This window comes from Quercus robur, chromosome 10, assembly GCF_932294415.1.
Source record: "Quercus robur chromosome 10, dhQueRobu3.1, whole genome shotgun sequence".
Lineage (NCBI taxonomy): Eukaryota > Viridiplantae > Streptophyta > Magnoliopsida > Fagales > Fagaceae > Quercus > Quercus robur.
In genome coordinates this window covers 52,364,981-52,389,590 of record NC_065543.1, presented here as the reverse complement: position 1 = coordinate 52,389,590, position 24,610 = coordinate 52,364,981, and the positions used below count along the sequence as shown (strand labels likewise).

Genomic DNA, 24,610 nt, shown 5'->3' with positions numbered 1-24,610 from the left:
CCATTGTGTATGTTTCATCGCATTAGTGATCCGTCCACTGTGTGGGATTATGTTCAACTAAGTGATCCGTCCATTTTGTGGCCTTGTATTTTTAATCACCATAGTGATTCGTCCACTTTGTGGACTTATGTTTCTTCACCTTAGTGATCCGTCCACTTTGTGGACTTACGTTTCATCGCCATAGTGATCCGTCCACTTTGTGGACTTACGTTTCATCACCTTAGTGATCCGTCCACTTTGTGGACTTACGTTTCATCACCTAAGTGATCCGTCCACTTTGTGGACTTTCGTTTCATCACCTTAGTGATCCGTCCACTTTGTGGACTTTCGTTTCATCCCCTTAGTGATCCGTCCACTTTGTGGACTTTCGTTTCATCGCCTTAGTGATCCGTCCACTTTGTGGACTTATGTTTCATCACCTTAGTGATCCGTCACCTTAGTGATCCGTCCACTTTGTGGACTTACGTTTCATCACCTTAGTGATCCGTCCACTTTGTGGACTTACGTTTCATCACCTTAGTGATCCGTCCACTTTGTGGACTTTCGTTTCATCACCTTAGTGATCCGTCCGCTTTGTGGACTTACGTTTCATCACTTTAGTGATCCGTCCACCTTGTGGAAGTGATAATCCTTGTAGGCTTATCCGTCCATCCTGCGGACTTGTCTGTCCATCCTGCGGACATCAAGTGATCATCCATTTGAAGGATCCGTCCATCTTATGGACTTTATTTTGCATCCGTATATTTGGTGGAACTCAGTTACTTTGTGGGCGACATTCAAGTAGAAAATCTAAGTTGATAGAAATGTGTAAAGGAAAAGTGCCTGCCCCCCCGGGCTTAAAAAGGCACGACAAGATTGTAGCAAAAATAGTTAAACAGTTGATGGAAAAGTTAATAATGTCAAAAAGTCTTAAAGGAAAAACTGGTTGTCGTGTCGCTATCACTGGTAGTATTTCCTCAAGTGCTCAGCATTCCACGGATGCGGCAGCTTTTCTCCGTCTACTGTCTCCAGGTGGTATGTTCCCTTCCTTTTCCACGACGCAACTCTGTAAGGTCCTTCCCAGTTGGGGCCGAGTTTTCCCTGTGTAGGGTCTCTTGTTGCACCCATGACCCTCCTGAGTACGAGGTCTCCTACTTGGAAGCTTCTTTGTCGGACCCGGGAGTTGAAATGTCTGGACATGCGATCCTGGTATCTAGCGATCCTCTGCTCTGCAGCCGACCTGACCTCATCTATAAGGTCCAGCTGTAGCCTCGTGGATTCGTCATTCCTGCCCTCGTCGTGGTTGTGAACCCTGTAGCTTGTGAGCCCAACTTCTGCTGGGATGACTGCCTCGCTCCCGTATGTCAGTCGAAACGGTGTCTCTCCTGTCGGAGTCCTCGCCGTTGTCCTATACGCCCACAGTATGCTTGGCAATTCTTCTGGCCATATGCCCTTTGCCCCCTCGAGCCGAGTCTTGATAATCTTTAGTAGGGATCGGTTTGTGACCTCAACCTGACCGTTAGCCTGAGGATGGGCGGGTGATGAGTAGTGGTTTTTTATTCCTAGTTGTGTGCAGAAATCACGGAAGGGGCCGTTATCGAATTGCCTCCCGTTATCTGAGACAAGGACTCTAGGAATACCAAACCTACATACTATGTTCCGCCAGACAAAACTTCTAATGTTCTTTTCTGTAATGGTGGCCAAGGCTTCTGCTTCTACCCATTTCGTGAAGTAGTCAATACCCACTACCAAGAACTTTAACTGCCTTATCGCCGTTGGGAAAGGTCCCATGATGTCCAGTCCCCACTGAGCGAACGGCCATGGAGCCGTTATGGGGGTTAGCTCTTCAGCTGACTGTCCGATAAAATTGCTGAACCTCTGGCATTTGTCGCATCTTTTAACGTAGGACTCAGCATCCTTTTGCATGGTCGGCCAGTAATACCCAGCTCGTAGCAGTTTGTGCACCAACGACCGCGATCCAGAATGATTCCCGCATATTCCTTCGTGTACTTCCCTCATCACGTAGTCTGCCTCTTCAACCCCGAGACATCTTAGGTAAGGACGGGAGAAACCTCTCTTGTAAAGAATGTCTTTTATCAAGACGAACCTTGCCGCTCGGACTTTTAACTTTCTCGCTGCCTCCTTCTCTTCAGGCAATATCCCGTCCTTTAGGTATGAAGTTATCTGCGTAGTCCAGTTTCTTTCGGAGCGTATCTCCTGCATGTTGTCGGGGTCTATTAGCGGAAAGATTTGAACAAAGGAAAGCACATTACCCGGTGTTATCATATGTTCTGCTGAAGCGGCTTTGGCTAGCCGATCAGCGGGCTCATTGTCTCCCCTGGGGATCTGGACGAATATTGCTTTTAGCCCGTCGACTCTAGCCCTCACTTGATCAAGATATCTCTTCAACCTTTCCCCTTTGCATTCATAATCTCCGTTTACTTGATTGGTCACGACTTGAGAGTCGCAATGCACGACCACACTTTCAGCTCCGGCGGCTTTGACTAGGTCGAGTCCTGCTGCTACCGCTTCGTATTCTGCTTCGTTGTTGGTAATGGGGAAGTCGAGACGGACCATAGATTCAATCTCGTCTCCTTCAGGTGACAGCAATATTATGCCGGCTCCTCCAACTCGCTTATTGGATGATCCGTCGGTGTAGATGTTCCACTGGGGGGGTTCTTCTGCCCCCTTGTCCGCGTCATGCGTAAACTCTGCTATGAAGTCGGCTACAGCTTGTCCTTTAATGGCCACACGTGGGCGGTATTTGATGTCAAACTCACTCAATTCTATTGCCCACAGCGTCAGTCGACCTGCGGCCTCAGGATTACTTAATGCCCTTCGCAAGGGCTTGTCGGTCATTACGTTCACGGTATGGGCTTGAAAGTAGGGCTTGAGCTTGCGAGCCGCCGTGACCAACGCAAAAGCGAGTTTCACCATAGGTTGGTATCTTTCCTCGGCACCACGGAGCGCCCGGCTGGCGTAGTACACGGGCTTCTGTGCCCTGTCCTCCTCTCTGATTAAGGCCGCGCTGACGGCCACAGTGGAGACGGCCAAATAGAGGAAGAGCTCTTCACCTGGTTGCGAGGGGCTCAGTAGAGGTGGTGAAGATAGATAGGTTTTTAACTCCTCGAATGCTCGTTGACACTCGTCCGTCCACTCGAATGACTTTTTCAATGTTCGGAAGAAAGGTAAACATTTGTCCGTCGCTCTCGACACGAATCTATTCAATGCCGCTACCTTGCCGTTAAGGCTCTGTACTTCCTTCACGTTTCTCGGGGGGGCCATCTCCATTATGGCTCGGATTTTGTCCGGGTTAGCTTCAATCCCCCTTTGAGATACCATGAATCCTAGGAATTTTCCTGCCGTTACGCCAAACGCGCACTTTCCTGGATTGAGCTTCATGTTGTAGGATCGAAGTGTGCCGAATGTTTCCTTGAGATCTTCCAAATGGTCTTCCTCCTTCCGGCTCTTCACCAGCATGTCGTCGACATAAACTTGGACGTTCCTCCCGATTTGCTGTGCGAACATCTTGTTCATTAGTCTCTGGTATGTTGCCCCTGCATTCTTCAGACCGAATGGCATTACTTTGTAACAGAAGAGACCTTGACTGGTTACAAACGAAGTCTTCTCCTGGTCGTCCTCGTGCATGCGGATCTGGTTATAACCCGAGAAAGCATCCATGAAGCTTAGCAATTGGTGTTGAGCCGTCGAGTCCACTAGGATGTCGACCCTTGGAAGGGGATAGCTATCTTTGGGGCATGCTTTGTTAAGATCGGTGAAGTCCACGCACATCCGCCATTTGCCACTCGTTTTCTTCACCATTACCACGTTCGCCAGCCAATCGGGGTAGTAGACTTCCCTGATGAAGCTTGCATCTTGGAGTTTGCGGACCTCTTCCGCTATTGCTTGGTCTCGTTCCGGGGCGAATACTCTCTTCTTTTGTCGGACGGGTGGAAACGAGGGCAACACGTTCAACTTATGTACCATGACCGAGGGATCGATTCCTGGCATATCGTCATGGCTCCAGGCGAACACATCCTTATTGCTTCTCAAGAAAGCCACGAGCTCTTGACGGATTGCGGGTTTTGCAAGCGTTCCGATCCTGGTGGTTCGGTCTGGATTGGAACCGTCGAGAGTTATCTCCTCTAGCTTCTCTGTAGGTTATGTCGTCGTTCAGTGTTCTTCTATGTTCAAAGCCTGGATCTGGTCTTCCACCTCCATCATAGCTACGTAGCATTCTCGTGCGGCAATTTGACTTCCGCGTAGCTCTCCTACCCCATACTCTGTTGGGAACTTGATCATCAGGTGGTAAGTTGATGTTGCCGCCTTCCACGAGTTGAGCGTGGGTCGCCCAATAATAGCATTGTAGGCTGACGAGCAATCGACCACCAAGAATGTTACGTCCTTGGTGATTTGTTGTGGGTAATCTCCTACCGTCACCGATAACGTGACTGCGCCCAAAGGGAATATTCTACTCCCTCCGAAACCAACGAGCGGGGCGTTTGTTGGTATCAGCAGCTCCCTATCAATCCTCATTTGTTGGAACGCCGGATAATACAAGATGTCGGCCGAACTACCGTTGTCGACCAACACTCGGTGGATGTTGTAATCGCCTGCCCGCAAGGTGACGACGAGGGCATCGTCGTGTGGATGGTGTAGGCGCCTTGCATCCTCTTCCGAGAACCCGATAATAGGGCCTTCCCTTCTTGCCATCTTTGGCACTGTGCCTGCTAATTGGACATTCTGTACCATCCGAAGATATGTTTTGCGAGCCTTTTTTGACGATCCGGCCGCACCTGTTCCTCCAATTATCATCCTTATGTCCCCCAATGGGGGCCTTGGTCGCTCGTTCTCTCGGCGGGGGTGTTGTTCTTGTGGGGGTTGATCCGTTCTCTCCTTACTGACGAACTTCTTCAATTTCCCTTGTCGGATAAGGGTTTCGATTTGTTGCTTCAAATCATAGCAGTCGGTCGTGTCGTGACCATGGTCACGGTGGAAGCGGCAGTATTTGTCTCTGGACCTTTTGTTGGGATCACTCTTCAGCTTTCCCGGAAACGTTAGGGATCCTTCGTCCTTAATCTGCATTAGGACTTGGTCTATCGGGGCGGTCAACGGAGTGAAACTTGTGAACCTTCCGCCCATTGGTTTTGGGCGTCTCTCCTCCCTTCGATCTCCCATCCGTCCTCTCTTTCGCCCCTGGTCCTGTCGGGGGTCCTCTTGTCTGTCCCTTTTCTTGGGTCTGTCTTCTCGGGCTAACAATGCGTCTTCAGCGTTCATGTACTTGGTGGCCCTGTAAAGCACCTCTGACATGGTCTTTGGGTCGTTTTTGTATAGGGAGAACAAAAACTTACCCCCCTTCAGCCCGTTCGTGAATGCTGCCACCAATATCTTGTCGTCGGCTTCGTCGATCGTGAGCGCTTCTTTATTGAAGCGTGATATGTAGGCTCGTAACGTCTCCTCCTCTCTCTGCTTGATATTCATTAAACAAGCTGTGAACTTCTTATACCGATGTCCTCCGATGAAGTGCGTAGTGAACTGAGCGCTCAGCTCCCTGAAGGTGCCGATGGAGTTTGGTGTCAGCCGGCTGAACCAAATCCTTGCCGCGCCCTTCAGGGTTGTAGGGAATGCCCTACACATAATTGCGTCCGCCACTCCCTGAAGGTGCATCAGGGTCTTGAAGGTCTCTAGGTGATCGAGGGGGTCCTTGATTCCGTCATAACTGTCCATGCTCGGCATGCGGAACTTACTCGGCAGGGGGAAGGAGTTGACGGACGCCGTAAATGGCGAGTCAGTCCGGTTGACAAGGTCGTCAAGATCGCTGGACACTCGCCCCTTGAGAGCGTTCATCAGGACTTCCATCTGTTCCTTCATCGCCTGCATCTCCGCGATGATGGGTTGTGGAGCTGTGTCCGTCACTGAGGGGATGCTAGCGTCCCGTCGCACTTGTTTGCTCGGGGCGTTACTCTCCTGTGGTCCGTCATTATTTCTCCTTTCCTCACTGTTCCCTTCTTGATCTTCTCCTTGGCTATTCACGGCTGCACTCTTTTGATTCAGCTGCTCCGTCAGGTCGTGGTTTTGTTTGGTGAGGCGCTCCACGGCTGCGGCGAGCGTCTTGACCTGTCTCTCAAGGGCAGTCGTAGGGGCTTCTTCTTGGACGTCATTTGTGGTTGCCATCGAGCGCGTGAGTACCATGTAACTCCTTTATCTAGGAAATGTTACCGTACCCGGTCGTATTCCCACAGACGGCGCCAACTGATGACGTCGAAAACCGTCACCAATGGGTCACACCGTACTCGCGACTCGAATCGAACCTGCACGACGAAACAAACAAAAGAATCCTTCAGAGAAGCACCGGTGTGGTGCCTGCCGAAGGCTCTCCGACGGTCAAGTTAGAATTCCTTTGTTTTACTTAGTGCGTTAGAGAGGGTTCATAAAAGCATACCTCGGTTTCTGTGGGTATTACGCCTTTTTATAGTGATAAGGGGTTGACTTTCCCTTTTTGGTTTCCACATCTTTTCAATGTGGGACTCTATTCCCAATTCTTCCAAACGTGGTGAGCAAGGATTCCCATTTCCGGATCATGGGCCCTCGCTGCGTCAGCAGTGATGGGCCTTCAAAGCTGGGACCATACTTACGCAGGCCCAAGAGACCCAATCCGTCAGGCCCATTAAAGTAAGCCCATCATGCCCAATATTTTATCATCTTCACTTTGAAAGCAGAAAGAGCATAGTAAGAAATGAGTTGGATGTTTGCAAAGCAAGAAATGGGGCCCAGCGGAATGACCCAGAGATGTCTCGAACCTTTATGCTAAATAGTTAATAAGCATTCTGGGATTTTATGCACAAGAAGAAAAAAAAAGGAAAAACAAGTTGGGATGGCCAAAGCTAGTGTGTGTGTGTAGCGAGGTGTAATATTTTTCTTGAGTTTGTGTGTGTGTTTCACCTCTACTTACAAAAGAAACAAAAAATCTAAATATGTAGAACTGCTCCTGCTATGTGATTAGTGAGGTCTAATTTTTTGTTGAGTTGTATGTGTAAATTATAAGTAAAAAGTGTGTACACAATACACACATCTGATTTACACTAGAATTTTGAAGCTTGGGATAATCATCTAATCAACTACAAAGCAATCAACAAGGAGGAAATCCAGTCCTTTATTTGGCCTAAAATTTAATGAGTGCTCTGCTGTGTTAACAAAGTGCTTTAGTTATAAATGAATTGGACTTGCTCTACTATTTAAATCATGAAACCTTAGGTGTCACTACAAAAGCTGCTCCAAGCATATTTTAGTAGTGGATTATATGTATCTACCATTTGATCTTATCCAATAGCAATGTCGTCTTTGCCAGTTTTGGCGGGAAACTATGGCAAATATGTAGGATTGTTGTCATTTACTAGTCATTGATTGTTCTGCCTCTATATGCAGTTTCAGTTGAAGGAAGGTACTGTAAGAATGAAAGGCACATTTCCACCATTGTTTGTGGTTTAAATGTCAATTATGTTTCAGTTATTTAGAGATAACTTTGAAAATGTAGCTCCACAACTTGCAAGTAATGCCTCTACTTTTGGATAGATTTAAATTTGGTGATGAAAAATGAGCGGGCTCTGTCCTGTAACTACTTCTCAGCTGACAGTGTTCCCAAGTGATTGGAGCCAACGAACCCCACATGCTTCTAGACAAGCGTGACCCTAAAATTTCCATGTCTGCTCTGAAACTCATGGATCTTCTATGAGGGATTGGAGTTCAATGTTAGTTGTTGTAACTTAATTCAACATCTTATCTATTCATTATCTTTCCTAGCCATTAGCTATATTGCAGGGCCTGTATGGCTTGAGTGCTTGACCCAAGAGAGCCTCCTTGCTGCATTTGGTGTTCCATTGTTGCAGGACTAGGTTTGAGTCTACCAATTGTCTACATAACCATGACCAATTAGTAAGGGAAATTACACTTTATCACCCTAAACTATACATCAGATTACACTTTGTACTATAAACTATTTGAATGCACACTTTGCACCCTAAACTATCACACTTATCACACTTTGCACCCTAGTATTACTTTTACGGTTAAATTAGATAGAAATTAATAGCATATGACTCGCACATGATTTTTACTTAAGAGACACACTGTTTAAAGACCAAAACACCCTTTTCACAAACCATTAAAAACAAATGCTTTTTATTTTTTTATTTTTTTTCAGGTCTCTCTCGCCCAACAGCTCTTCCCCTCTCTCTCGCCTAGCTCTTCTCCTCTTTCTCATTGTTCAGTTGCTCCTCTCCCCCAAATCAAACATACAAGTTATCTCTAAGTCCAAAACAAAATCATCAACGGTACCAAAACAAAATATGATATATAAGAAACGCTCCATAACACAGATCAATATGGTTCCGTACGTTTTGGGTAAAAGCTTTAGTTGTTGGGCCATGCTTGAAAGGTCGAATAGTTGCAAAATCAAGATCACATACGAACTGGGCCACTACGAGTTCAACATGACGAATAGTAGGAACCGATTAACCGAAGAATGAAGATTGAATCACTACACTATTAGAAGATTACACAAGTCGTATTAAGTATTAACAATCCTAGTGGTTAACTTGGTTCCCAAACTCATTAAGGCTTTGGTATCTACCTGGTTGACTGGTAATCTGCTGAATATTATGTTTTGGATGGTTTTACTATTTGGCCATTACGGAAATTAAGATGCAAGGCAGCCATGGAAGGTGATATAGTTTCATCAACTACTATGCTTAGAAAGGGTCCCATTTTGTTGGGTTTAGATATAACTTTTAAGTTTGATTTGGGGAAAGGAGCAACTGGGCAATGAGAAAGAGGAGAAGAGTTGTTGGACGAGAAAGAGAGAGACCTGGAAAAAAAGAAAGGAAAGAAAGCATTTGTTTTTATTTGTGGGAGATTCTAGCCTTTTGCCCTTAATTTTTAAAAAATTTAGCAATATGCCCCTATTTCGAAACTATATAGGAATATGCCCTTGTTTCGATACTCGATTAACTTAAAATCGAGTTTCAATGAAATACTCGATTCATAGAAAAACGAGTTACGCCGAATAAAACTAAAAAAAAAAAAAAAAAAAAAGCAGCATGGAACTCGATTTTAGGGAAGTCAAGTTCCAAAACGTCACTATAGGGCTTAAAAACGTCACTATAGGGCCCCTTGAACCTGGTATGGGGACTTATAAAAAAATTTTGCAGGAAAACGCCGCTATAAGGCCCTAAAACGTCATTATAGGGCTTAAAAACGCCACTATAGGACTCCTAGAACAGAGCGATACCCTTATAAAAAAAATTTGCAGGAAAACGCCGCTATAGGGCTTTAAAACGTCACTACAGGGCTTAAAAACACCACTATAGGGCACCCTGAATATGGGCCAATCACACTTTTAAAAAAATTTGCAGGAAAACGCTGCTATAGGACTTTAAAACGTCACTATAGGGCTTAAAAACGCCACTATAGAGCTCCTTGAATATGGGGTGATCACACTTATGAAATTTTTTTTCGCATGGAACTCGATTTCCTGAAACTCGAGTTCCATGCAATTTTTTTTTTTACTCGATTTTCTACAAATCGAGTATTTAATTGAACTCGATTTTAGGATAATCGAGTATCGAAACAGGGGCACGCTCCTATATAGTTTGCAAACAGGGGCATACTGCCAATTTTTTTAAAAATTAAGGGTAAAAGGCCAGAATCTCCTTTATTTGTGTGTGAAAAGGGTGTTTTGGTCTTTAAAATGTGTGCTATCTAAGTAAAAATCAATTGCAAGTCATGTGCTATTAATTTATGTCTAACTTAATAGTAAAAGTAATATCGGAGTGCAAAGTGTGAAAAATGTGATAATTTATGGTGCAAAATGTAATTTGGTGTATAGTTTAAGATGATAAAGTGTAATTTTTCCTAATTTCTAACATCTTATCTATTCATTATCTTTCCTAGCCATTAGCTACATTGCAGGGCCCATATGGCTTGACCCAAAAGGTCCTCCTTGCTGCATTTGGTGTTCCATTATTGCAGGACTAGGTTTAAGTCTACCAATTGTCTGCCTAACCATGAGCAATTAATAATCTTGATGTAGGACACGGTTTCTTTAAATTTTATAATTATTTAATTTTAGTCTTTTTAAGACCCAAATGGGAGCCTCCTCCTCCGCAACTTCTGAATATTAATTTCAATGGGGCAGTGTTTATTGATACGGAGGAAGCAGGAGTGGGAGTGGTAGTCCGTGACTCTCAAGGGAAGATGATTGCTTCTGCGGCGGAGAAAATCAAGCTCCCATCCTCATCAAATGAAGTCGAAGCTGTAGCAGCAGTTCGAGCTATCACATTGGCTATGGACCTCAACCTACCCTCTTTTATTGTCAAGGGAGATTCAGAGGTGGTGATCTCTGCCTTAAGAAAGGAAGAGGAGTCTTTTTCATCTTTTGGCTATTTAATCTCATCTATTAAACATTATTTACCCTTTTGCAATTGTGTTTCCTTTTCTCACACCCGTAGGTCAGGTAACTCAATTGCTTATTTTTTAGCAAAACATGCAAGACTTATTGATGATTTTTCTGCATGGATGGAGGATGTTCCACCACAAGTAGTTGATGTACTTTTAGTCGATTTTGGCTGATTTCGGTGTTTATTAATGAAGCAGGTTTCTAAAAAAAAAAAAAAGGTTATTTATTTCCTTATTTTTAGATGCTTTTAATGTTTTTTAGTCAAATTAGAGTTTTATATGCTTTCGTAGCCACTTTAGGGTTTCTAGTTGCCTAGGTTTTGTTTTTACTATTTAAACGCATTATAGCCTCCAAAGGCGATTCAGTTTTTCAGACTATTATCAATAAACACAAACTTTTGTCAAATTCTTTCTCTGGTGGATTCCAGTTTATCTCCATGTGAATTCAGAGAAACCCCTTGTGGATTCAAGGTTTACTACTAGAAACTAATAGTTTAGTTTCTATTCTATCAAGAGAGTATCGTGTATGCTTTCTTTTAGCTTCTGTGACATCAAATCCCATGGACCACCCTCTCATATAGTGTTTGTTGCATGGTTCAATTGGGCCTAGGCAGAAGACCATATTTTGGTCCTTAGAAGAAATACAATTTTTTAAGAGAAAAGAAACATAATCTTAGTTCCCCCAAATCAGTTAATAATCATATTTTTGGGATTCAGGTAGATTAATGGTATAGTCTCTGGTTGTCGGTTTGAATACCATATAAAAAATATGGTGATAGTAAAAACAATTATTTATAAGGGAAAAAATTGGCCTTTGCCCTTTTTAAAAAAACAATCCAGCATTTTGCCCTCTTTCTCAAACTAATTAGGAAAATGCCCCTCTTTTGAAATTCGATTTTCTCAAAATCAAGTTAAGCCCTATAGTGGCATTTTTAAGGAGTCTATAGTGACGTTTTAAAGACCTATAGTAGCATTTTGTAATTCGATCTCGATGAAGTCGAGTTATAGGTAAAAAAAAGAAAAAAAAATTGCATGTAACTCGACTTCATAGAGATTGAGTTACAAAACGCCACTATAGGTCCTTAAAAAATCACTATAGGCTCCTTAAGACGCCACTATAGGGTTCCATAATTTTTTTTTTATAACTCGATTTTGAGAAAATCGAGTTTCAAAATAGGGGCATTTCTCTAATTAATTTGGGAAAGGGGGCAAAATGTTGGATTTTTTTTTTTTTTTTAAATGGGCATTTGCCCATTTTCTCCTATTTATAAGTTTTTAATTTTATAATATCTATTAAAAAAATTCAAGTTTTAAAGCAATCAAATGAGAACCACCAACAAGGCATTATGAGGTCGTCGATTACAAGCTCCTAAGTCCTAATAATTAACAAAACAGAAGGGAAAGGGATGGAACTCAATTGTTGGTAGCCCTAGAGAACAACCCATCAGATTTTTAGCCAAGTTAAAAGGGTAGAATTTCCTTCCACCCACTTAAATGGCAACCTAAAAGACAATTCACTTTTATTTATAGTCACATGACCAACTAGATGATCATGCAATTTGTTTCAATGTTTTAATGCATGTGATTTAATACATGAGAATGGTCTTATAATTAACACAACATGGGTTGGAGGCTCAAACCCAATTTGGAGGAATTCTCAAGTTAAAGCTGAGTTTCGCCTTTCAATCAAGATGTCCATTGAATTTGAGCACCGGAAGTCCTATAGCTAGACAATCCCACTTTTTTAGGTGCCTATCGATTTGGTCCTTGAACTACATTTGATGCTAGTCTCCGTTGAAATTATATGTTGTCTAGTTTGGTAGTCTCTAATGCATACCTTGCTTACTGCTTAGCCTTAGAATGCAGATTATAAATTTCTGAGCCAAACTCGAGAATTAATTTTGCAACACTAACCACTCTTATTTCATTGCAGATCAGAGTGTGTTAACCCCATCCCTCTAATAGAAATAGAACTTGTACAGATCATAGAATTCATAAAGATAATTAGAAAGCTTCCACAATCAACAGAAGCATCATGAAACTTTTTAGAGATCACCCTAAAAAATAATCTATCAATGCAACTGACATAAGTGCATCAGCATCCTCAATGAACCAAACCATGCCTATTTGGAGGTCTGTGAGTGTTGGAAGTTCCACAATGACCATGAACATAAATCATTGTTTATGAGCTCGTTCAAAACTTTGGCAAATCAATCCCCGCAAACTCAACAATGCAACTGAGATCCTTAGGTGCATCAACATCCATCATGGGCACATTAAGAATTTTGTGTTGGGCTATTACTATTATCTAGACACAAAAATTATGATGTACTTTTAGTACAAGAAACAAAAACAAAAAAAGATACAAAATAATGGATAAAACGAAAACATTAAAAGATCCAGACTGTTAACATTGACATCTAATTGCCTACAAAAAGCTTTAAAAGCAGGGTAGCCCCCACAAATAATGGGCCAAGAATGCAAATGAAGCCCCCACACAATAATAAACACTAAAAAAGACCACAGAAATTTCTATCTCAATGTTTGACTAAAACTGTGCCCAGCCCAATCCCATAAAAAAAAAAATAATAATAATAATAATAAAAAAGAGATATTTTTTTTATAAGAAAAAAAGAGATACTTTTAAGGGATTTATTAACGTATGCTCTTAGGGCATACATTAGTAAACTATTTTAGAAATTTTTTTATGAAAAAATAATTAACTGTTTTGACAATTTTTTAAATTTTTTATAAAAAATTTCTCAAAATGAATGGTTAACCTAACCTACTTTTAATACACATTATATAAGAAAGTTCCTAGGCGCTACTTCCTCATCAATCAATATTCAATATATTACTAAAAGCTGAAGCGTAGTGTTTAATTCTACTGCTCTCACGTTGCGCCACATCAGCTGTCACGTCATTTTCTTTAAAAAAAAAAAAATTCCTTCAATTTTTAAATGGTTTTTATAATTTACAGCCCTATAAATCCCAGCCCACTACTTATTTATTTACTCCCACTATCACCCTATAATAAATTTGTATAATTAATCCAGCCCACCTTTTATTTATTTAGTTCCACTATCAAGCCCAACCCAACGCCTTTTCAGTTCAGCTTAAGGGGAAAAAAAAGGGAGGCTTAAAGGGAGGATAATATTGCGTTCAGGGTTAGGTTTCAGAAAAAATATTGCGTTCAGGGTTTTGAAGATATCAAACATTCATGCCGGTTTGAAAAAAAAAAGGAAAAAAGAAAAAAAAGGGAAGCTTAAAGGGAGGATAATATTGCGTTCAGGGTTTTAAATATGTAACATGGAGGGGAGATTAAAGGGAAAAAAAAAATCAAAGAAAAGGGAAGCGTTCAGGGTTTTGAAATATTGTGTTCAAGGTTTTGAAATATGTAACGTAGAGGGAAGCTTAAAGGGGAAAAACAAAAAAACAAAACAAAACGTTGAAGCCTTCAGGTATTGCTTGAGAAAACAGAGAGTTTGAAAGCTACCCACCTTCCTGCTCTACCGTTTCTCAGTAACGGCTGCCTATCTGATTTCCTTCCTCCCTTTATTCCTTTCCACACGGTTTATAACTGTTGACAGAACCTCCCTGCTTTGGTTGAGGTATCTCTACATCTCAATTCTTTTTTTGGGTGCAAAACTTTTATTCTCTGTTTCAATTCTTTTTTTTGGGTGCAAAACTTTTATGCTCTATTTATATTAATATGAGATGCTTTTATTTTTATTTTATTTTTTTTCGTTTATTCGTGTTTATGTTTATATTATTTGAGCATCCTTGGCATGCCATTGATGTGTTTGTGAGATTGCCTAAAGGTCGTTTCAATAGTGCTATAATTTTACTGCCCAAAAAAGTATTTTATTTTACCTTGGTTTATTTGGAAATATCTTAGGTGTCATTTTTTAAATGTGTTGTGGCTTATTAGAAGAATGTAAGACTCTAAAGTAGTGAAGTATAAAGTGTTGGTGGCATGTCTCATCCATTCCAAGGGGATTTAAAGGTGAGTTTTCAACTCTCTCGATTGCTTATATTCCATGACTGAGGGAAGTAGTTTGATAATATTCCAGATATATATATATATATATTTTTTTTTTTTTGGTTTTCCAGAAATAGAGGTATACATTTTTTTTTTAGGTTCAAGGCCACCATCAACTTTAATGGTGAGGAGTTGTTAGATGCCGAGCCGTTGATATCTACAAGGTTTGTATATCAAGTTGAGGCAGGCTGTGTATGTTTACTATTTTGTCATACAAACTAATTGAATGTTCCCTTTGCCTGAATGTTGGATATTGGTTGAAACTACATAGGACTTAGTATCATCATAAGACAAAATTCCAGATAAAATTTCACAATGTGACACCTTTGACGGTTGAACCAATTGTTACTTGCTGCCGACAAGGGCAATCTTTTAAACAATTGAGTGAAAAAGATTGTTTTGACTTCAATGAGATAATGTAGAAGAGTATAAAATATTAAAAAAAAAAATTCCTATTTTGTAAAAAGTTTTTCTTCCTTCACCCATTGGTACACATAATGCATCCAGCCAAAAAAAAAAAAAAAAAGTACACATGATGTAGCTATAGGGTCCCCAAAAGAGAGAGAGAGAGAGAGACATTGTTTAAAATTTCACTGACGGCTAATTTTTGGAGCAAATTATTGTTGGGGTACATAAAATAATGACAAAAAAAAAGGAAAAAAAAATTAATGAATTGCTTCAAACTACAACTCAATATGATGAAAAGATATGGTTTGAATGCATTATTCATGACCTAATCAAATCCATAATTTCTATCATAATAGGAGAAGTATAAACTGCTTGAACTACTAGAAATTGACAAATTGACAAGGTGTGTGAGGCTACGTGCATTTGATATGGAGTGTAATTTGTGTTTCATACATTTATTAGATAATTGAGAAATTCTGAGATTGATATCCTAATGTACTATCAAAGAGGAAAAGGAAAAGAATTGTTTACATCTTCAAATATGTTAAATATTTTTACAGATTTAGTAGACTATTGGTGGTGGGATTGGTATTGAACTTGGACTTGGTCTTAATGTTTTGGTATTTAACTTTTGAAGACAATTTCAGGTTTTGCAAATAGGATAGGTTTAAATGGTAGAAAGGAGATGAATTGAATCACAATGGTCTTTGAGATTATGCATTTGAAAGTTTATGGGATATTGAGAAGAAGGTTTGATTTTTTAATGATTTATACCAGACAATAGTAGTGGCTGCCACTACTGCATAAGATTGGTTTACAAAACTAAGGGGGCCATTGGAAGTTGTTACGGTTTTTAGTGCATAAAATTGTACATTCATGTTGCTAAACTCATCTAAATAGAGATTGTAGTAATGCATGTCAATGACTACATGATTGAAGTTTCTAGCAAACCTGGGTTTGGTAGATCCAAATTTTGCTACTAAAGTTGGGATTTTTTTTTTTTTTTTTTTTTTTTTTCCATTTGGAAAGGTTGGGGAGGGGGGCATTCATGTTGAGATGAATTTTCTTTGATATTTAGGTAGCTTGGATCTCAGTTGGATAATATTATTGTTTCAAGTATATTACAAAGTGCTATATAATAGTGTGACAATCATGTAGTGCAAAATTAGGCAATATTGTAGTAGCTAGAGAAAATTTCCCAATACAGCCCTATAATTCCTTTTTTTTTTTTTTTTTTTTGCTACTAAAGTTGAAAATCCTTTTTTTATTTTTTTTTTTACCTTGGCTCTTATTAATTGTCATTGCAAAACATATTGAAATTGGGAAATGTCGTCTCTTCAAGAGGAATGGCCATTTTGACTCACTTGGAGACAATGTGATTCTTGGGGCATTCCTCTACAATTCAAGCAAGAAATATCAGCTGAAAAAAGAATCCCACAAAATAGAAGAACAATCAAGGAAATAACATCCTTGGAATGGACGCCAGATGATTAGGTAATCAACATTTTTTCCCAATAACGTTAGACCAATAATATATTTAGTTCTCAATAAGCTTAATACTAAATACATTTCTTTTTTTCTTTTATATTGTAGGAAAATGTCTTCACATGCCTTGCAACAATTGAAAATATTGAAAAAAACTTTGGATGGTACTATATCGGATGCGCAAAGTGCAACAAAAAAGTTAAATCTGAAAATGATTTTTGGTGTAGCCATTGCAAAAGTAACTCTAATTTTCCAATTCCAAGGTAAAATATAAATTATCAATTTTAAAATCATTCAATATATGTAAACATGAAACAATATATATATATATATATATATATATATATATATTTATCAAACAAAAATGATACAAATTATATATTTATACATGCAGGTATAGACTTCAACTCAACGTTGATGATGGAACAGAGCGTGCCGTATTTATTTTGTTTGACAAGGAAGCTGAAAAATTACTTCACACAATAGCAAGAGAACTATCAAACAAATATGCAACTGTAAGATCATACAATTAGCATATATAATCTTTCGTTTAATTTGAAAAGAATATACAAATTTACATTTAATATTTTATCAGATGAATGCAAATTCCAACCTACCAAATGAAATAGAGATGCTCATTGGAAAAACATTTGTGTTCCAACTAAAGCTTAACGACTATAATTGGAAGGAAGGATGGGAATTATATACAATTGAAAAGGTGTTTGACAACATTTCAAATGACGAAACGGCAATGAAACTTGATCATATTGCAACAGTAAGTTGTCAACTATTAAAAACTTAAGCCTATTTGCAAATCCAAATATTATGTTTTAAACCACATATTGTGTTTTAGGAACCACTGCAAGATGGTGAAATCAAGGAAACTCCATATCAGACTTCTGACAAAAACACATTTGAAATATTTGATACAAAACCATCCACAGGCGCAAATAATGATCCAGCTGACCCACCCAAAAAAAAACCAAATGGTGATATCACAATAGTAAGCTTTCTACTTCTACATTTATTTGCAAATTCATTCAAAAAAAATATCTACTATGTACTTTAATAAACATTCTTTGGTGTAGGAAGCATTGGAGAATTATGAAGTCAAGAAAAACGTAGCCCAAACTTCTGAGAAAAACAAATTTGAAGTTCTGGATACAAAACCATTAACAAGCACAAATAATGATGAAAAAGGATCAAAACAAGAACACAATAATGGTGCCATCCCATCAATGAGTTCTGCCTCTAATGTTGAAAATGCGGAAACAAGTGACGATAACATGTTCCTTCGAGATCTAATCAATCATCGAAGAGCTACAAAACACAAGTCATCAAAAAGAAGAAGCTTCAAAGATGCAAATGATATTGGACTTTTATATTTTCTTCCCTTTATGAACTTATTTCAAGGTTCTATTATATCTTCATATTGTCCCAAAAAAATCAAATAAAATACTTTGCTTCATTAATAATAAAAGTTGTTTGGAAAATCAAATTGGTGTCCAATTAAGCACAACCACTAATAAAATCAATACTAGCCACCACCTATAGCTACTCTTATTACATGAAATTCACTTATTTAAGTTTAATTACAAAGTGACCTTATGTTTCCAAAAAGCATAATACAATAAAATTTCCTCATCCTATTTATAATACTAATCTCTATCTTTAAAGGAATAGATCTTTTTTTACAAGTTCACACAGGCTGGAATATTTCTTCAGATCTCTCTAAAATGAAATTCTTAGCTAAAATAGTCCTCATATTATTGGTAGGGTGTTCATGTTATCCACTAGTTATTTCAAATGATCTTTTACCATAATGACGGTTAGTAAATGGAGGTTGGCAGGTACTATGGAATCATGTCAGCAGCTATGGTGTCTATCTTTCAATATGAAATTTTACTGAATTACATTCCCACGATACAAAAGAATATAAAACCCAGGCAAGTTGGGAAAATGAGGAAATTTTATAAATAAAATATGTTCCAAATATTCTAGAACCACATGATATTCAAATTTTGAGATAACTGTTGTTGACTACACATATTTTTTACATAGGCTGCCAGTGGACTCTAATTATCACAATTACGTATTATCTTAAAAACACCCTCTTTCTTTTTGAATCATTGTGTGCAAGTTTGTAATTTTTTTTTTTTTTGGAATAATTTCGGTTTGCTTTGCTATTGCATCGACCCATAACAAACATGACTTTAATTTTGTTTAATCACCCCCAAATGATGAATTCATGAATTAAATAGAAATAAATAATAGGGAATTAAGTATCAAGTTTGCTGTTTTTCGTTTGATCAATAATTGGTAATAATTGAAAGCATGAATAGTTTTAATTTTTCATAGAACCTACAAAAAATTCTTCATCTAAATAACTAGCATAACAACTGGTCCATTCCCACAAATATTTAATTTCCATTCAACCGTTGTTTTAAAATTGACAAAATATCTCTTTATCGCTTTCACAGTTTTTCTTATTTATATTGAATGTTTTTTATGTTCCTATGATGACACTTTATTAATAGACAAAACATTAGGCACTTATCTTAAACCAAAAAAAAAAAACCTACTACAGTCTCAAAAAAAATTATAAACTGAAGGAAGAATCTCTTATGCCACATACGAAGACCATCAGTCATGTAGTAAACCAATAAGTGAAATGGCACCTTCTATGGTTGTAAGAATAACGTGTGTAAGGATTTTACATATTCATGTATTTCATTTTTATATTTAACAAGTTCATCTACTTAATTTAGACATTAATAACTAAACAATTAAATAATAATTCACACAAAATTAAAAACTACAAAAATTGTCTATACATATTCATCATGGATGGTTTTAAATTTACATTTAACTTTGCATTTATGTATTCTTATGCTTTAATTTACATATTTATAACTAAACATTGAAAATTATGAAGAAAATAATTACAGTAGTTCTTTTTTCTAGTCTTTAAAAAGTCACAAATTTTCTGTTTTTTTTTTTTTTTTTTTTTAATGATTTCGGTTTGCCTTGCTATTGCATCGACCCATAACAAATATGACTTTAATTCTGTTTAATGACTTGCTGACTCCATACTTGGAAATGAGGCAAAATTTTGGTTGAGTTAGTGTGGCGTTAGAGCATCTTCAACAGCCACGCTCACTACAACAAACTTGACTTGTTTCAACCCACTTTTCTCAAGGGTTGACTAAAAAGTGCCAAAACCATCACTACAAATTGGGGCGTGTGGGTAAGCTGGATTAGCTTTATTCCGAGGGTCATTAAAATCCATGAAATAAACCTAGTTTTTACGCTCCAGCACTAATTTTAGCTCCAAATTTAAACATTTTTCAACGCATCCTATTAGGTGTAGCTCGAAATTGACTCCAGAAGCCAGGCGGTTATTGGTGTTAATAACCTCTTTACATTCCAATCTTAAGGAGAAATCGAAGCTCTATGAGGATGGTGCACTGCAATATATTTTTCTGATGAATAATATTTTGTATGTAGTGCAAAAGGTGAAAGATTCGGATCTTGGTGGGCTATTAGGTGATAATTGGGTTCGGAAGCGATGTGGGCAGATAAGGCAATACGCTACAAGTTATCTTAAGGCTTCATGGACCAAGGTGTTGCATTGTTTGAAGGATGAAGGGATTGGTGGGAGCTCGAATAATGCCTCGAGGGTGGCTTTGAAGGAGAGATTAAGAATTTCAACGCATGTTTTGAGGAAATCTATAGGGTTCAAACTGCTTGGAAGGTCCCTGATGCTCAACTCCGGGAAGAGCTTAGGATATCTATATTAGAAAAGGTGATCCTGGCTTACCGCTCATTTATGGGAAGGTTTGGGAATCAAGTAGAGAGTGGAAGGCACGCTGGGAAATACATAAAGTACACATCAGATGATTTAGAGAATTATTTGTTGGATTTGTTTGAGGGATCACCGTGAGTACTGCACCACTTGAGGAGAAAAAGTACATAGGATAAAGGTGGACTCTTGTATCAGGTAAGAGCCCAGCTCTCATGAAGGACTAGATGGAGAAGAGTGTGCCTGTTAAATGTAGCTTGATTGTATGATGCTTAGTTCTGTTGTTAATGTTATAGACATGGGTTTTTATGAATGTTAATTGTCGTCCATGCTATGTACTGTAATAATTTATTGTACATGTACATGTGCTATAGATTTTAGTTTTTGTATGTGAATCCCCATTGCTCTGAAGTAACTGTGTCTATACTTTATTGGGCGTCCTATGGGCTACTTGACCGTATTCTTGCTATTTTGGTATGTTCGTATTTTTATATCAATTTTGTTATTGCAATTCTATTGCTGAGTGTGTGCTAGTTAAAGAAAACCAGTCATTATTGTGTAAAATGGGATTTCACAAAAATTTAGTACTGTAGAATATAGATTACCTCTTCTTCTTCTTCAGTGTAATTGAATGGAACATCTGGCGTATGATTGGAGCCAGATGATAATAATCAAAATGCACAATAATTTCTTATTATTTCCAGAAATATGAGATATTTGCACATTGATACTAATTAACAATTTATTGAATATGATATTAAATGAGTGCTGAACCAAGAAGAATAGAATAAGAGTTGGGTGATTTGTGAATTGTGTAGAGTAGCATTGACAAGATTTGAGGGAGTAGATTAGGAGGGTTTTATCACGTGCAACATAAGTTAATGATTGCATCGATATGGATGTTATCTGACACAAGTTAAGGGCTCTCCCTGAATGAAAGGAAGGCCATTAGGTTAAGTTTGTGGGTAAAAATGAGGCTCACCTATTTAAGGTAAAAATGTTGTACACTATGATACGTAGGTTATTTTTTTCAACAGTAATAAAAATCATGTTTAGTTTTACTTTTTGCTTCCTAACTTGCACAATGTACTGGTAATGACAAATGTATCCATCTTCTAGTGTAATAGATTTCCAACAGAAACAGATGCAATGCACCGTCCATCCATCTAAAATTTTCAAAGTTGCTACTCAACACCAGATGCTCATGTTAAAACTTTTTACTAGTTATTGTGTTGAGATTATGAGCTTTAAGTGCCTCAGATGCAGAATCAGTCTTGGAGTTTGTGGAAGAATCATTTATCTTAAATTTTTGTACTTCTTAAGGCATACTTGTTAAGCTTATTTAAGGCTCATTAGTACTAGTTAGAGGAGCATGAAGCCCTTTTGCATGTTGAGAAAATTTCTCAAGGGGTGTTGATGAGTAAGGAAGCTTATAGGACTAACTACATAATTTTAAGTGGGTGTGGATAGCTTGGTAGACACTAGAAGAAACATCTGAAAATGATGGTGTGCGGTGTGCCACTATGATTACGTCAATAGGAGATGATTTTTTAGTGATATGGTATTAGAAATTTTAATCTTGTCAGGATCGGACTTCATCAGCAACATGGATTTTTTGAAAGGGTTTACGTTTGGGGCTGCATGTGTTTTTCTCTAATGTGGATGGCATTCTCGTCAGAGTGGCGACCACAGGTGTTAAGTCTTGTATCTGCAGAGAGATATAATTGTGTCCAAACTTGTATCTATAGGCAATTATGCATCCCTTGGGGATGGCTTATCTGTTATAGGCAATTATGCATCCCTTGGGGATGGCTTATCTGTTAGTGAACAAATATGTCTTATCCTAGAATTATAACCTTACCCAAAAGCTACATCTCTTTACGGAAACAAGACCACACCTCAGAGGAACTCCATCTATCTAGTGGGTGCCATTACGTGCATGAGGGTGCACCGTATTATGTTGTGATCACCCATCAGGACCATACATCAACATGTACCATTGGGTTGCCTTCGAATTTGTTGATCGAGATTAAACTGACTTTTGAAGTTGCTTTCTATGGCGTTTGGATGGCACCAGTGATTATGAAAAGGTGGTATTCATTGGTTAAGGATGAGCTCAGAGAAATCGAGACTAGAATGGTTCGCCAAGTGTATAGAGAAAGAAGTATGTCATTAGTAGCAGTGGCAGTTGGGAATGGAATGAAACAAATCCAAATTCCCCTATTAACATTTCATCAATCTTCCCATCCACCATGTCTGAGACTGATGATGGTAGTCCAAAATTCTCTCGTTCCAATTCCGTTCCATAATGTCAATCTTCTTACCAACCACATCTCCAATAGACAGTCCCAAAAACTATGAAATAATTGTTCGCAATCTTCCATACCCTCGTATTATCACTTCTTCCCACCAGACATCTCGGACACTGACAGTTATGGATCATCAACTCCCAATCATCAGCTTTCCATACCAGCATTGTATTTCCCAACCAAGAATTCAGAGACTGACAATAGTAGTTCCCTAGTTAATGGAATTTCTTTGGATGAGCGCGTCGTGATCTTAGAGATTAAGAAGTTGAACGTCAAAGAGGTGCAAAAACTCAAGTGGAATTTACTGGATAAGAAGATGGAGAATTGGATTCAAGCTGTGAAGATTTTGGTTAGGTTGATTCTCAGCGGGGAGAAGAGTCTGTCTGATCAGATTTTCAGTGGCACTGATGAAATCAAAGAGATTCAATGAAACCGTGAAAGGTTGTGTGATGAGGCTATTGGATTTTGGTAAAGCCGTTGCAAGTGGGAGAAGATTGCCTAAGAACCTCTTTAGGATACTCGAAATGTATGATGTGATGGCCAAGGCATTGGCGCAATTGGAAGGGTTGATTACTGACGATGTCATGATCAATGAGGCCAGAGAGGTGCTCGCGGAGCTTGGTGAGGCAGCTAGCTGGACATTTCCGGAGCTTGAGAACGCAATGCAGAATGAGTCCTCGGTGAAAGGTATGCAAAGCGGTGGGATTCACCCACTAACACAGTACGTAATGAATTATGTGCAATTGATTCTGGATTATAGTGATTCTATGAACTTGTTGGAAATTGGTGAAGATGATGATAGTGATGATCACTTGAAATTGACTCTGGTGGCTAGGCGGGTGTTGGTGCTAATAACATCTTTACTGTCTAATCTTGAGGAGAAATCGAAGCTCTATAAGGATCGTGCATTGCAGTATATCTTTCTGATGAATAATATTCTGTATATAGTAGAGGAGGTGAAGGATTCGGATGATCTTATGAGTCTATTTGGTGATGATTGGGTTTGTGAGCGTTTTGGTCAAATAAGGCAATACGTGATGAATTATCTAAGGGCTTCATGGACCTACCCATTGTATTGTTTGAAGAATGAAGGGATTGGGAACTCGAGTTATCCCTCGAGGGTGGCTTTAAAGGAGAGATTTAAGAATTTCAATTTGTGTTTTGAGGAAACCTACAGGGTTCAAACTGCATGGAAGGTACCTGATGATCAACTCCAAGAAGAGCTTAGGATATCTATATCCGAAAAGGTAATCCCAGCTTACCGATCATTTATGGGAAGGTTTCGGAATCTAGTAGAGAGTGGAAGGCATGCTGGGAAATACATAAAGTACACAGCAGAAGATTTAGAGAGTTATTTGTTGGATTTGTTCGAGGGATCACCACGAGTACTGCAGAAAAAGTACATAGGATAAAGGAGGACTCTTGCTCTAATGAAGGACTAGTTGGAAAGGAGTGTGCCTGTTAAATGTAGCTTGATTGTATGATGTCCATTTTTGTTGTTGTTAATGTTATAAACAAGGGTTTATAATATGTGCTATAGATTTTAGTTTTTGTAGGTAAATCACCATTTTTTACGAAGTAACTTTGAGTCCATATATACTTAGTTGGACAACCTATGGGCTACTTGATTGTATACTAGCTAGTAGCTATTCTAGCATGTTTATATTTTTATATCAATTTGGTTCTTGCAATTCTATTGCTGAGTGTATCTGCTAGTATTTTCTTCCAAAGGTGCATGTTTTCATCCACAACCAACTGAAGCATCATGGAACTTTTTAGAGATCATCCTCAAGAATAATCTTAAGCGTTAATTTCTCTCTGTCCCCCTAAATGATAGGTTCACATTTAATCCCCACAAAATACATCATGCTGTTAACAAAAAATTCTGTAATCAAGCAATGTCCAAATAGTGAATTTCTCCCATCACGAGCTTGTGAATTTTCTGATTAATTTTGAATTGGCAAAAATTGTTAATGGCATATCATAATCAATCAGAAGGTTGATTTCTTTATAATAGTGTAGTGGGGCCTTGAAGTTGGCCCCACAGTTTTGGGGGGGGCAGAGCACAGTTAACCAAAAATATTAAATACATAAATATATCAACTAAGTATTGAATGCTTGGTTAATTATTGG

The 24,610-nt window shown here is 38.7% G+C and overlaps 1 pseudogene; it reads left to right on the top strand.

Annotated features, from left to right (window-relative positions):
- Positions 1-22,001: 22,001 nt before the first annotated feature.
- LOC126704334 (exocyst complex component EXO70A1-like) lies at positions 22,002-24,185 on the top strand (annotated as a pseudogene).
- The last annotated feature ends 425 nt before the right edge of the window (positions 24,186-24,610 follow it).